Source organism: Tamandua tetradactyla, chromosome 7, assembly GCF_023851605.1.
Source record: "Tamandua tetradactyla isolate mTamTet1 chromosome 7, mTamTet1.pri, whole genome shotgun sequence".
In the NCBI taxonomy this organism is placed as follows: Eukaryota; Metazoa; Chordata; class Mammalia; order Pilosa; family Myrmecophagidae; genus Tamandua; species Tamandua tetradactyla.
In genome coordinates, this window is record NC_135333.1 from 52,738,074 (window position 1) to 52,752,712 (window position 14,639).

The window sequence follows — 14,639 nt, forward strand, 5'->3', positions numbered from 1 at the left end:
GCTTCTGTACCCTACTCCATTTCTAGAGACACGCTTCTCAGTGACCCTGGGCAATCTTGAGCTATACCAGACGGTGCAGTCAGGTTCATTTACAAGCATACCAATATTTTGAAAAGAATGCTTCAAGCTTTTAGAACCAAATTTGGAGGTTGTTATGATTACTTGAGAAATGAGGAAGAACTTCTGAACTTCTGAACATGAGACCATTCAGTTATTTAGAGAGTCATACATGATTTAAAGTAGCAAGCATGTTAATTATGGAGGTATTTTACATGTCCATGACTCCCAAAGTCAAATAAAGAAAAGAGTAAAAATACCACCCCCCTTAAATTTTAAGAACAGATTTCTCTTTTTCAAAGAAAAGGGTATGTTTCCAAAAGACCTTAGCATTACATAATCTCTGCCCTATTTACTTATCCAGAAAGAATACCCTACTGGATTTATGTGGTCATTAATTCTTTATTGTACACATTGGGAATTTTCTGTGGATAACTTCCAACTTTTTGGAGGGTTATCTAAAAACTTTACCCAATGTTCATTTTACTTTTTAAAAAATAAGACTTGAGATCAAGTTCCCTGAAGGGATCACTCCCTGCTGTACAAAAATAACTTTATTTAAAAACAAATGGCTCATTATCTGAAAAACATAGTGAATTAAAAGGGATTGTCACAAGAAAGAAATCTGATACGCTTGGCCAACTATAATACCATACCACACTATATTTCCAAGTTTAGCCATACTGTATTGCATTGAATGTTTCAGTTTATTGATAATTTTACATTCTTGTTAAGGTGGTGTAAATAGCTGTTCAGAAAAACTCCAGATTGAAAAACTAAAGCTTCCTGTAACCACTTGTTGAAGAGTGTTTTGAAAACTATTGCTTTTTTATTTCTTTGGTTTGTATATATGTTATACTATACAATAAAAAAAGTTAAAAAAAATATGCCTGGAGACCTCTCAGAGATACCCAATCTAAAGTAGCCAAACTCTAAAAAATAAATAAATAAATAAAAATTAAAAATTAAACAACAACAGCAACAGCAGCACAAAACTAAAGCTAAGAAGGTAACTTTAGAGTTTTACTAGTTAAATATGCTTCCACTGGGAGGTGGCTTCCTCCATCCAGATTTGGGTCTCCTAGGAAGTTACTTCAACTTGTTTTGTAATCAGAGAGGTATGATTAATTTCCTAGATCCCAGAAGACCGTTTCAAAAGAAACTTTCCACCTAAATTTACCAGGATATTGGTAATAAATTAATTTTCTATAAACAGTAATAGGACTCTCAGAGTCCTGACAGGACTTTAGAAATTACCATGCAGCACTCAATCTCTCCTCCTCAAATGCATCCTAAGCATGGTGTCCTCATTTATGTGCATGGCATCAAAATTCTCCAAGCACCCAAGGTTGGAAGCAGAACTTATGCTTCATCACTGCAACACTGCAGTAAAGGTTCAGCAGTGAGCGACAGAAAACTCCAAATAACATAGCTAAAAGCAACAGAAGTTCATTTTTCTCCCATATTTGAAAGTCTGGATTCAGGAAATGCATGGCTGGTATGGCACTCAATTGTGTTAGAGCCAGGCTCCTTTTATCTTTAATGACTGCACCATTCTCAGCACCTGATTTTTATTTCCTGTTCCCAGTTAGATACTCAAGCTCTAGCCATCACGTCTGTGTTCCTGGAAAGAGAAAGTGACAAAGACAGACATGCCTATAGATACTCAATGGACGGCATGCATGGCATCTCCACTTACATTTCTTTGATTAGAACTTGGTCACCAAGTAAATAATTCTTGGCAGGAGTGGCTGGGAAATGTAGTCTTTATATATCATGACCGTACTTTCAGTTTATCTTTATTCTTTATATAGATCAACTTCAGATGTACTCATAAAAGTTACATTTATTATTATTTTAATGCAATTTTATTGAGGTATATTCACATAACATACAATCTATCTGGGGTATACAATGACTCCTAAAATCATCACATAGTTGTACATTATTACCACAGTCAATTTTAGAACACTTTTATCACTCCAGGAAGCAAAAAAAAAAGTGCTTATTATCTTTGAAATCTAAAAGTAAATGATTTCTGTGATAATTCAAAACTTGCAAAATATAAAAATAGAAGGTCTCCCAAAGTTCTTTCTTAGAAATATCCACTGGTGATAGTTTAGTATACATACTTTCAATTTCATATGCATATAATACGGAAAATGTTACACAATTTATTAACTTTCCATGTCAGTATATATATATATATATATATATACTACATTCTTTCAAAATACTACATAGTATTCCATTTTTTCCTTTGTAGGAGTGTACCATGATTTTTTAAAATAAAACCCTTATTCATAGTTATTTGGATTCTTTGTGCTTTTCTTCTGCTATAAACATAGTCACAGTAGCCATGCATGTACAGACATATTTGCTGTACATATGTCCTTTGGTGTTTGTCAGTACCTTGAAGAGCTTGAAATTTTACCCTATTTGCAACTCAAAAAGTTAGCCAAACACAGTTTCATGGATGCTGGCAGAAGATATGAATCTCCTGCATCAGGCACAAAAGATATTATTACTCATAACACAGCAGGCAGCAAGAGCTTCATGCTTGTACCAGTTCTCCTTTCCCTCCACATCCTATGTAGGCAATGTAGAGGCTGGACCAGGGAGAACCTACGCTTGCAGTGGGTTTGTGTCAGGAACACCAGTCTTAGGAAACCCCAGTCTTTTAAAGGGCCACAAGCAAGCCTGTCCAATCTTTATCCCAGAAGAGGATAATTTGTTTATTATACTGTCAACAAACAAGTCTGCTTTCTGTTCCGAAGAGGGAAAATCTGTCGTCCAAGGCTCTTCACTATACAAACATTCTTGGAAAGATAGTCTGGAGCAAAAGTGGCCAGTGTCTTTGTTCACCACATGTGTCGAAATGCAGGAGACTCATGGAGAATTGTCTCTCATAAGCCTGTTTCCTCTGAAACAGAGTATGTACTGCCCGTCTTACAGTTGCATCTCTGTAGTGATCTCTGTCCTATATTCTTCTCCTGGACCCCTGCTCATCTGTTTAACTTCAATGACATCAGCAACCAGGTAGCAGGTACTAGCAAGTCCAGGGGCCTTCATTTGAGAACTAACTCAGATTTTCCTGTACTGGGTCACATCACCAATACAGAGTATACCAGAAACAAATAAACACGCAAAAACCCCAAAGCTCAGGATGAAAGCAGCTCTTCTTACACAGAGCTTTCTGTCCATTACTCAGCTCATGCTTATTGGATCCCTTTCATGGACTTGCTCTGGGTTAGGCATCCGTTGATGATAGTATCCAAATATAGCATCAGCCCAGGGTGGGAGAAACAGGTCCTTTTCCATTTGAGGCTTATTTATATTAACGGACTATTTCAAAGCTATAGGACATTAGAACATAAGCAGTCAAATAGAGCTTGTCAAATATATTCCAAGATCAAATTTATAATAATCATCATTATTATGGGATGCTTATTTTCTAATTTAGGTCGTTCCCTTAAGGCTGGTAACAACAGCCACCTATAAAATAATCTGTTCCTGAGTTTGCCAAACAAATGAAAATTTAGATTTAGATTTTTCTTCCTTTCTAGCTAGCCCAGATATTTCTAATCATAACCATCTTACTCTGTCTTCTTCAGCCCCACATTTATCCTTAAATTCTCAAGGTTGTTGAATTTTTCCTTCTACATTGTTATAATTTTCTGTAACTAGGACAATTAGTTATTTGAACCAGTTAATACTTCTCCTGTAGAACTGCCTTGCAGTTAAGATTTTGTTTTAGTTTGTTTTGTTTTCAATAGAATTACTGGCAGGCATCTCTTACCATTCTTCTATGATCATTTCAGGGCCCACAAGATTTACGTCTTTTTGAGGTGCACTGGTTCTTCTAAATCAGTGGTGCTCAAAGTGTTGTTCTGGACCACCAAGAGCTTTTCCTGGGAACTTGTTAGAAAAACAAATTCCAGATCTTTTAATGCAGAAATGCTAGAGATGGGGCCCAGGTATCTGAGTTTTATCAAGCCCTCTAAGTCATTCTGAAGCATGCTAAATTTTGAGGAAAACTCTCTGAATCAGAGAAGGTCAACCTTGCTTGCATGTTGGAATTACTTGGCGAATTTTAACAAATCAGTGCCTTATTCTTAATCCCAGAAATTCTGAATTAATTAGTCTGGGGTAAGGCCAGAGAATTGGGAATTTTATTAACTTCTCAGGTGATTATAAAATGCAGCCAAGGTTGAGAACTGCTGGTCTAAATCACTTATAACTTCACATTATATTTTCCAAGTCCAGATTCTTTGAATTTTTTTCTCTCCCTAAGGAGCTACTCCACGTGCATATACAGTAAGGCTATAGTGAATTAGACTTTACCTTGTTGTGAGTGGATTTAGATATTAAATGAAATGTGACACTGCATCTTATCATTTCCTTTGGTTTGTTTATCATACAAGATGAGCCTTTGAACTTGAAGCTGAGTTAATTTAATGCAATGTTTCCTTTTGAATCTATTGGATTTCATGTGCATCAGGATGACAAGCAAAATGATCATCTAAATGCTCCTTGTGATCTTTGGGAAAAGCGCTGGAGGAGAGAGTGTCCACGGTACATTAACCATGTAAAGTGAGCTTAATCAGATGGAATTGATTTGTTTAAGTTACACTTATGTGTACGAAAAGATATGCTCTGGACTAAATAAATTCAGTATTAAAATTGCCTTTACATTCTATACCTAACCAATTTTATCACCATGTACGCAGCCAGTTAATGCTACTTGGGAGTGAAAACGTGATCCGTAAGGTAACAAAGAGAGATAGTGTGATATAACTTTTTCAGTTTCAGATATGAGAAATGTGTTAAACACCTTCCTCTTTGTTATGCCAGATATGTATTAGAAGTATTCCCAACTTGTTTTATAAAATAGTGATGAATCACTTTCATCCACTAGTCAGGTGTTTTAATCTTGTCTCTGTAAAGCAAACATCAGCTAGTGATGCACCTATTTTTGCTTTCAATCTCATTTTATCTGTGGAGAAACCTCAGTGGAGACTATTCTTGGTAAGTCAGGCTTGAGGGCAGGAAAGGCTGTGTTAAGACTGGGTTTCTAAGTGTCTTTGGGATGAGAGGATTCTAGAATACCCAAGGCCAATTGACAGCATTTACCCATCAGAGGCAAGATGGACATAATCGCTGTGACCTGCAGCAAAGCCAAAATGGCAGCCTTTCTGCTAACGGACTATGGTATTCCTAGGTGTGAGATGAATAGGCAGGAAAAAGAGTACCACTTGATTTTATAAAAACGACAAGAAAACAAGAGCAAGGGAGCAGAAAGCGGATATCAACTCTTGCAACAGAAAATCACAATGCTTTGTTCCATTTTCAGACCTGAGCAAATTCTCAGACCTAAAGCCCATCTACTGAAAGGGAATATGAGACCCCAAAGAAAGGGCATATGAGACCCCAAAGAAAGGGCACTGAAAATATATGCAGCATTGTACTTCTTCTCATTCTTCCCTATGTCCATTTAGATTTAACAGAGTATAGTGGGGAAAGTGGAATTCACATATATTTTGAGGGCCTTTGGATAGATAGTCTGAGCTGATATTGATACCAGAAGAACCAAATGCTGTATGATTCCCTTGTTAGAGTAAGAATATACAGAGGTCAAATGATAATGTAGAGTATTGGCTCAAGTTTCTCTCACATGATTGTACTCCAGGAGTAAATTTGGCCCCCAAGCCAAATTTTGCCTACCACCTATTTTTGGAAAGATTTATTGAAACACAGGCAACCCATTTGTTTATTCATTGTTTATGCTACAATGACAAATTTGAATAGTTCCAATAGATAATATATGGTCTGTAAAACCTAAATATTTATTCTGGCTCACTACAGAAAAATTTTTCCAATCTCTAGTCTAGTGGGTCCCCAGATTTATCCTCTTGTTGTTTCCCTAGTCTCTGAATGAATAATTGGGGTGAATATACTTAAAAAGCTGGCAGATTCCATGCACTGGCCTTTTGAGGGGTAAGAGCCATTCTGGTAGGAAGGTCAAAAGGAAGTTCTTAAAAATTGCCCCCGCCCCAATTCAGCCAAGTAAATCAGAAGCAATAATGCAAATCAAGTGGAATGGTAAAGAGTAACACTACCTTCACTGACAAAACATACAGGGATGGTGTTCCCATCATATGTCATTCAATTAACTTGTATTGTTCCTCTACAAACCATTGGATTATGGCAGATGACATACACATAACCAATTATGCCTAACCAGTGAAAGCTGCCATGCAAAATGTGATATTTTTTACTAGAAAATACCAATATATCTTTTACAGCTCAGTATGTGGCTAGTCATTCTCAAAACATATTTTTTCCATCTCCATGAAGAAGAAGAATCAAAAGCATTCTACAATCAACCGGCATGAATAAAAGTGCAAGGCTATGTTACTTCTGCTCTTTGGCACAATGTAGTCCAAAGGGAGTTTTATCCTCTTGATATTCTTTAGAATTTTATATTGATCTGCTATATTGATAATACCATATTAATCCTATTAATTACATTTAGTGACAAATACCTTGGCAAATACTCTGAATGCCCTGTTGATATGCAATGGCCTCAGAGGGAAGGAGAAAAACATGATAATTATTAAGGTCTCTGTCTCCTAGAGTTTACATTTTTAGGAGCCCAGTTGTCTGTGATATATATATATCACCCATAGTACAGGATAGGTGTAGCTTCTATCACTAAGAAAGAGGCACATCACTTGACTTGAGTACCTTCTGATTTTGGTGATAGTCTATACCACACTTGGGAATTCTGCTCTGACACATTCATTGATAACTCAGAAGACTGTCAATTTCGAGCAGAACTGGGAACAAGATAGAACTCTGAAGTAATTTCAGACTGTGATCAAAGATTAAAGCAGTTCTCTGGACCAGCCTATATGTGATGGTGGATGCAAGAGGGTGCATATACATAGTTGACAAAGACATAGAATGCAAATTTCTGATAGGAAAGTGTAGAGGTATAGGATTCTGAAGCTAGATCATTGCTATTTGAAAGCCAGCAACTAGCATGATGTTGGCTTCTAAAAACAAATGGAAGACCAGGTAGCATCAACTCATGATGCAACCTGAGCTATCTGTCATGAGCTGGTATTGCCATAACTGAATCATAAGATCAAGTGGACAGAGTGGTGATCCTCTATACAATGGAAATGGTTCATTTAGGATAGAACTCAAGGTCTTGAGAGTATAAATAATTTACAGGATCAAGTGGCCCTGACTTATTATTGTTTATCTATTGTCACATTAATGCATCGCCTCAGTTCACACCATGGTCAGCTGGTAAGGGAGTCGGCTTGTATGTTAATGCAGGGCAATAGAGAACTAAAATCCATGCACAAGTGTTCCTAAACAATAGTGATTAGGGGAAATCTCAGTAGGTAGTGCTTTGATAAGTACACTTGATCACATACTTTGTATGGAGGGAGAAGTAGTCTGAGGTGGTAATGCACCTGGACTCCTGGGAATTCAGGAACGGTGTGTCTGGTTGATCAGGGGCCAAGAAGGAACAGACAGGACGATCAGAGATGAGGATATTTGGTGAATATTTCCATGGGTGGACTTATGGGAGCAGGCACAAAATGTCTAGAATTATGTGTCCTACATTGATGCCTACCAAAAATCATCCATTCCTGAGAAAAGACTGAAACTCAGAAGGACCTGATGTCTCATTCAATAGAAGTCAGCCAGCTTCTGTCCTTGGTTACTCCAAAGTTTGTCCATAGTGGCAGGTTTGGAAACTGTGCATAGCCCAACCAACAACAAAGCCACATCACCAAACTTGTTCTAGAAACAAGTCTGAATGCCTTACCTGCTCACAGTCCTCAAAGGATTCCATTCACTTGGAAAACTGATAACGTTAGAACCTTCTACTATTCCATGACTCACCCTAATTTGGAATGATAAATATCCTACACATAGATTTCCTTGTCTCTAGTGCCTTAATCAGCACCTCTGTCAGAGTATAAAGGGTATACTTTACAGCAAAGGAGTAATGGCATGAGGTATAAAGCCATGGGATTCACTGATCCTACCAAAAACTGCATCCCTCTGAAGCTGACAGCCTGATAGAGCAAGGAAGCAACATTTTAAAAAGTAGAGCTTATCCACAGTATGGAGATGATGCACTGAGTTGTGGTGCTGCCTTTCAAGATGGCATTATATGGTGCTGCGCCCCTGATAGCTAAAAACATGGGTACTGGGACCAAGGGGTAGAAGTAGAAGTGGCCCGTCTCAACATTAACTGTAATTGATTCTCTTGGAGACTTTGTGCTTCCCATTCATGAAACTGCATTTTGCTGAATTGGAGATGTTGGTTCTAGGAGGAGGATGTTGTAGTTTGCAAAAGCTAGCAGAATGTGATATACCAGAAATGGAATGGTTTTTAAAAAGTGGAATTTATTAAGTTGCAAATTAATGGTTCTAAGGCTGTGAAAATGTCCAAATTATGGCACCAACAAGAGGTTACCTTCACTCAAGAAAGGCCAGTGAAGTTTGGGGTTTCTCTCTCAGCTGGGCGGGCACATGGAGAGGTCTGCTAGCTTTCTCTCTTGGATTCTTGTTTCGTGAAGTTCCCCCAGGGGTGTTTTCCTTTTCTGTCTCCAGAGGTCTCTGGCTGTGTGGACTCTGTTCGTTCTGTTTGCTCTCAAGCTTTTTCCAAAATGGTTCCTTCTTAAAGAGCTCTAAGAAGCCCACCTTGAATGGGTGGAGACACATCTCCATAGAAAATATCTAATCAAAAGTTACAACCCACAATTGGGTGGGTCATATCTCCCACCCAATAATAAAATTCACCCATTATTTTAACAATAAAATAAAAAGGGAAACAATAAAAAGATTCCACCCAGAAATTTTGAATGAGGATTGAAGGATATGATTTTTCTGGGGTACATAATAGCTTCAAACCAGCACAGAGGGTAAACCTTTACAGAGGACACAGGAAGAATTCCATTAAAGCCAAAGAGATGGCTACCACATGGTCATTTGTGGGTCCTCATACCAATATCCCAGCAGCAAATGAAGAATGAATTACTATATTGGAAAGAGTAATTATACCCTAATTTTTTATGAAGATATAGGGTTGTTGCCATGTAATTAGGACAAAGAAAGAATGCCTAAAGCCCATTAGAGCCACTGGGGCACCTTCTGGTGCTTGCATGCATGGTGATATTTGTAAATAGCCAGTTGGAAAAGCACAGCCCAAGAATTGCATGGCAAGCAGGGTTCATGTCCCTCAAAAATTATAGTCTGGGTTACCCTGCTAGAGAAGCAACCTTGACCAACTAAAGTACTGGCTGAAGGTGAGAGCAAACTGGAGTGGGGGTAGAGTAGGAAGATGATGAATATTTATTATGGGCTTGGAGTGGAATATCTTGTTTCATGAAGCCTCTAATTAAAGGCTTATGGTGTTACTTTGGTTTATTTAGGTATTGTTTTAGAAATTGCAGCTGGCTACACCTTGAGGAAGCAGTAATAGGAAAACAGGAACTTAACATGGAGCATAGACTTATAAGTCAATAAATGAGCATATGCTCTTGAAAACAAAACAAGTGTATGCAATAAAATTTTCACTTAGCAAATATTTAATTTATGCCCTTACCTTTCAAAATACAAGAAGTAAACTTTAGAGGTTACTTTCCTCCTATTCAGAAAAGCCTAACTATAACATATCCTGAAAGGCAAGAACTATGAGCTTTTACAGAACTACCTTCCACTGATTGGGATTAGTATTCATTTTATTTTCATTCTACATTTATTTGTAGACTATTAATGACTCTCTTCTTTCATCTACACTAAGAACTCTTAATTATTAAGAAAAAATGAAAAGAGTAGTTTTTTTCCTGATATTTTAGCTAAGAAAAATTCCCAAGGTGTCTGTCTCTATTATCGCTCTAGGTTGCTTTTGGAGGTGAAAATCATTAAAATCCTTCCTCCTACATCCACTGCTCTTGGCATATCCTCTCTTGGAAATATTACAGCATCCCGATAGCTGGTTTTACTGTACCAGAGTCTCATCTGTCTCCATCACAGCCTCTATACCACTACCAAAGTGTTACTCCTTAAATGGAAATTTGATGACACTGATTGCACTAGTTTGAAGCTTTTATGTATCCCCAAAAAGCTATATCCTTTAATCTTCATTCAATATTGCTGCATGGAATCTTTCTGATTATTTCCAGGAAGATGTGAACCACACAACTGTGAATGGTAACTTTTGATTAGATGGTTTCCATGCAGATGTGTCTCCAACCATTCAAAGTGGGGTTGCTTACTGGAGTCCTTTATGACGGACCATTTTGTAAAGAACTAACAGAGCTTATAGAGCCCACACAGCCAGAGATCTTTGTAAAAGGAAAACACCCCTGGGGAATCCTTATGAAACGAGAAGTCAGGAGAGAAAGCTAGCAGACATTGCCATGTGCCCTTGCAGCTGAGAAAGGTGTTCTGGACCCATTGGCCTTTCTTGAATCAAGGTATCTTTCCCTAGATGGCTTAGTTTGGACATTTTCATGGCCTCAGAACTGTAAACTTGCAAATTAATAAATTCCTCTTTTTAAAAGCTGTTTTATTTCTGTTATATTGCATTCTTGCTGCTTACAAACTAAAATACTGGTTTTCTGCTATAAAATTTCAAAAGCTCCAGATCATCTTTAGGGTCAGATCCAAAGTCCTAAATGTGGCCAGTAAATTTATCTTTTGTGGCCTCTAAAATACCTTGTCAGCCTGCCGCCACAATCTACTTCCCATTTTTGCATCTAAAAATGCACTCAATCTCACAAAATGTCTTTTCTTTACTATATGCATCTATTTTAGCACATGACAACAACAACAGCACAATTACTTTTCTACCTATCTCCCTAACGTACTTTCCTTATTTCCTTGATAATCAGTAATTGTTTGTGCTCTGCCAGTAGTGATTGTTGAAATTTAAATAAACCAAAGGAATAGCCTCTGATAAGTGTGAGAAGCAGTCACATTTCTATTGCTAAGAATGGGTTTGTGGATAGAGAAGTCTAGGATCATTGACAGCCAGTTTTTGGGAAAAAGGTATCACCTTGATGATGCTTTGTTTTGGATATTTTCATGACCTCAGAACTGTACGCTTGTAAAATATGCTGTCTTAGAAGAGAGAAGAAGTCAAAGTTACTGTAAGGAGAGGCATGGGCGGACTCACCACAGAGGACAGCATGTTTAACCCTCTTTCCTTCTCTGTGCACCCCCACTGTCTCTACAGACCAGCATCATTTCCCACCCTCCTTCACACTGTATAAGCCAGTGGTCATCTTTGGATTCTCCCCACTATGATATGGACTGTTTTCTTCATGTCATACCTGGATGCCTGGATCCCACCAGCTAGCTGGTGTCTTGATGATCAGTGTGGACATTCTCTGTCTTTTAATGGCGATACCATGTATGCCATGCTGTCTTAAATGATCAGACATCAAATGTGCCATTTTTATACATGATACAGTAGCACTTTAAGGATAGTTAAATTTCCAATATTCCAGTTGGGCATTAACATTTTAAAAACTAAACTGAATCTTCCTTTTCATAATCATCTTACTCCATTTAATCCATTTTCTTCTCAGACAGCTTACCAATTTTCCTCCAACATATTGTAAATAGTTTTTGTCCTTATTTTTTTTCCATACTTTTTCTCATCCTCTTCTTGAAATAGCTTGATTTATTCCTCCTATATCTCTCAATGACCTACTTTTTCCTCAAGATACAGGAAAAAAATAAGATAACTGATTTCCCTACTCCACTCCTCAGATGAAATTTATGGTTCAATTTTCAGAGTTCCCAAAATAGTTCATAAGAATATAATCAAACAAATATTTGATTGTAGTGTATCAGTGAAAGTCCCTGTTTCATTCATCGCAAATTACTTAACACATGGTTCTATTTTTTTGTTTTACATATCCAGTGTAAATCTTTGGGTTTGTCATTCACAAAAGGTTATTTTATACTGTGGGTTGAGTTGGGTCCCTCACAAAGAAATGTGGAAATCCTAACTCTGGATACCTGTGAATATGACATATTTGGAAAAAGGATCTTTGCAGTTGTAATCAAGTTAAAATGAGTTCATTCTGGATTAGAGTAGGGCCTTAATACAATTACTGATGTCCTGAGAAAGAGAGAGGAGACACGAAGGGGGAGCTTCTGTAAAGATGGATACCGAAATTGGAGTGATACAGCTGCACGCCAAGGGACATTAACAATTACTGTCAACCACCACAAGCAACAAAGAGGCAAGGAAGGATTCTTCCCCAGAACCTTTGGAGGGAGCATGGCCCCATCTTGATTGCAAACTTCTAGTCGCTGGAACTATGAAAGAATAAATTTCTATTATTTTAAGACATCCAGTTTATGGTAATTTGTTATGGCAGATCTGGGAAATAATATAGTGTATAAAGAAACAATGTCTTTTAAATACATGCTTCTGGCAGACTCTTACATTGATGCCCCACAGTGAACAATGTCTCCCTTGTGGAGTCCTTCTTTTGTTGACCATGGAACATTATCAAAGAATGATGCTGACAGAGGCTTGACAGCCACTTGTATGATGAACCTTTTCTTCTCGGAATGTTCCTTTTCAGAAGCCAGTCAGCCATGAGGTAGTACAACTCAGACAAGACTACTGGAGGATGAGAGACCATGTAATGAGATACCATAAAAGATGAGAAGCCACTGTGTATAATCCAGCCCCTATGGAGTTCACAGCTGATGAAACTATGAGTAACTTCAGGTACAGCCCATGAAGCAGAAGGGATGCCCAGCTGAGTTCAGTCAACCCACAGAATCATGAGAAGTAACAATTTGTTGTTTTACACCACTTAAGTTTTTGGATAAGTTAAAAAAAAACATATTTTTTGTATAATATACCATATATACCAAGCAAAGAAAGAAAAAAAGCAATAATTTCAAAGCACAAAGTAACAAGTAGTTGCAGATCAGATCTTAGTTCGTCAGGGTCTGTCATTCCACATCTCAGATGTTTCCTTTTAGCTGCTCCAAAACACTGAAGGTTGGAAAGAATATTAATATAGTAATTCAGCAGCCATACTCATTTGCCAAATCCCATTTTCTCTGATATGCCTCCTCAGTCTCCCCTAATCCCTCTCCCAATTGATAGCAATCTTTGGGGAATGGCTGTTCTGACTTTTTTACCTTGAGAGGGGGTGTCCACATCGGAGGATAGCGGGATGTAATTAACTGACAATTCTGGAGAGGCTAGGCCTTCTAAGCTTCAGTATTTATCTGACCTGGGTACCCTCTGGAAATTATATGTTCCAGGAAGGCAAACTTAGTGCATGAAACCTTTATAGAGTCTGGGTTCAATCCCTAGGTATTCCTAAGAGTCAAACAGTAGTAGTTTGCTGATTGGGGTCCAGCAAACCATGGTAATTAGCAGTATCTAACTGAAGCTTGCACGAGAGCAGCCTCCTGAACAGCCTCTCAACTCCATTTGATCTCTCTTGGCCACTTATGCCTAATTTTATTACCCTTTTCCCCCTCTATTGGTCAGGAAGGCATTGTTGATCTCACAGTGGCAGGGTCAGAGTCATCTCAAGGAGTCATGCCCCACTTTGTCAGGGAGATTTTCACCCCTGAATAGCTTGTACCACATATAGGGGAAGGCGATGATATTTCTTGAGCAACAAAGAGGCTTCCTGGAAGCAATTCTTAGGCCTCATTATGGGTAATCTTAGCTTCTTCCCTACAGAAACAAACTTCATAAGAACAAGCCTCAAAATTCTAGGTTTGGCCTATTTTCCTGGAAGTCTCCAATGGTTAGGGGGACACCTCGGGTTTCACAGATGTGAGAGTTAAATAGTTCCATATATCTATGGAATGATATATATAGTTTCTCCCCCTTCAGATCCTCAAGGCCCTTTGCTGATACTTTTAATTATCAGCCCACCATAGTCTGAGTTGCGTCCTGGTATCATATTAAGCTACCTCCTTCCCGTATTATGGATTCCAGGAGTTTGGGTTCTTAAAATGAGCTATCCATCCAGACAGCTGATTTAGATGGTGTGTTACAGACAATTGAGGTTCTAGATGTAATAAACTTCTCTGCCTTTGATTTCTTACTGTCAGCGAAGGTCTAGAGTACATACGCTATCATCTTTTACTCTGAATTCAAATCTAACTTACACCCAGCCAGATTGACTTCATTCTAAACTCTAATTGAAGCATGGTCTCTTTTTTAGATTTTTTTTAACTGGTATTGTATACACCTATGCTAACTTTCAGGGCTGCAGCACTCCATCTCTGGGACCTAGGTGTCACAGAGCTACTCAAAGTTCCAGGGAAATATCAGCTGATACACATACAGTTCAATGTCACAGAATCCAAAAATACATCCACAACTTCAGACCAAATATGGCTGCTATAAGGACCCACAGTGTAGGCTCTCATTTTTTTATGAGTCTTTTCTGAGAGAGACCTTAGCAAATTTGTTCTTTTGTTTCTGGCCCATTTTTTCACAGCCCATTGTCCCCAAGGTATAATCAGTTCATCGTGTGCCCTTGGATGTCCCT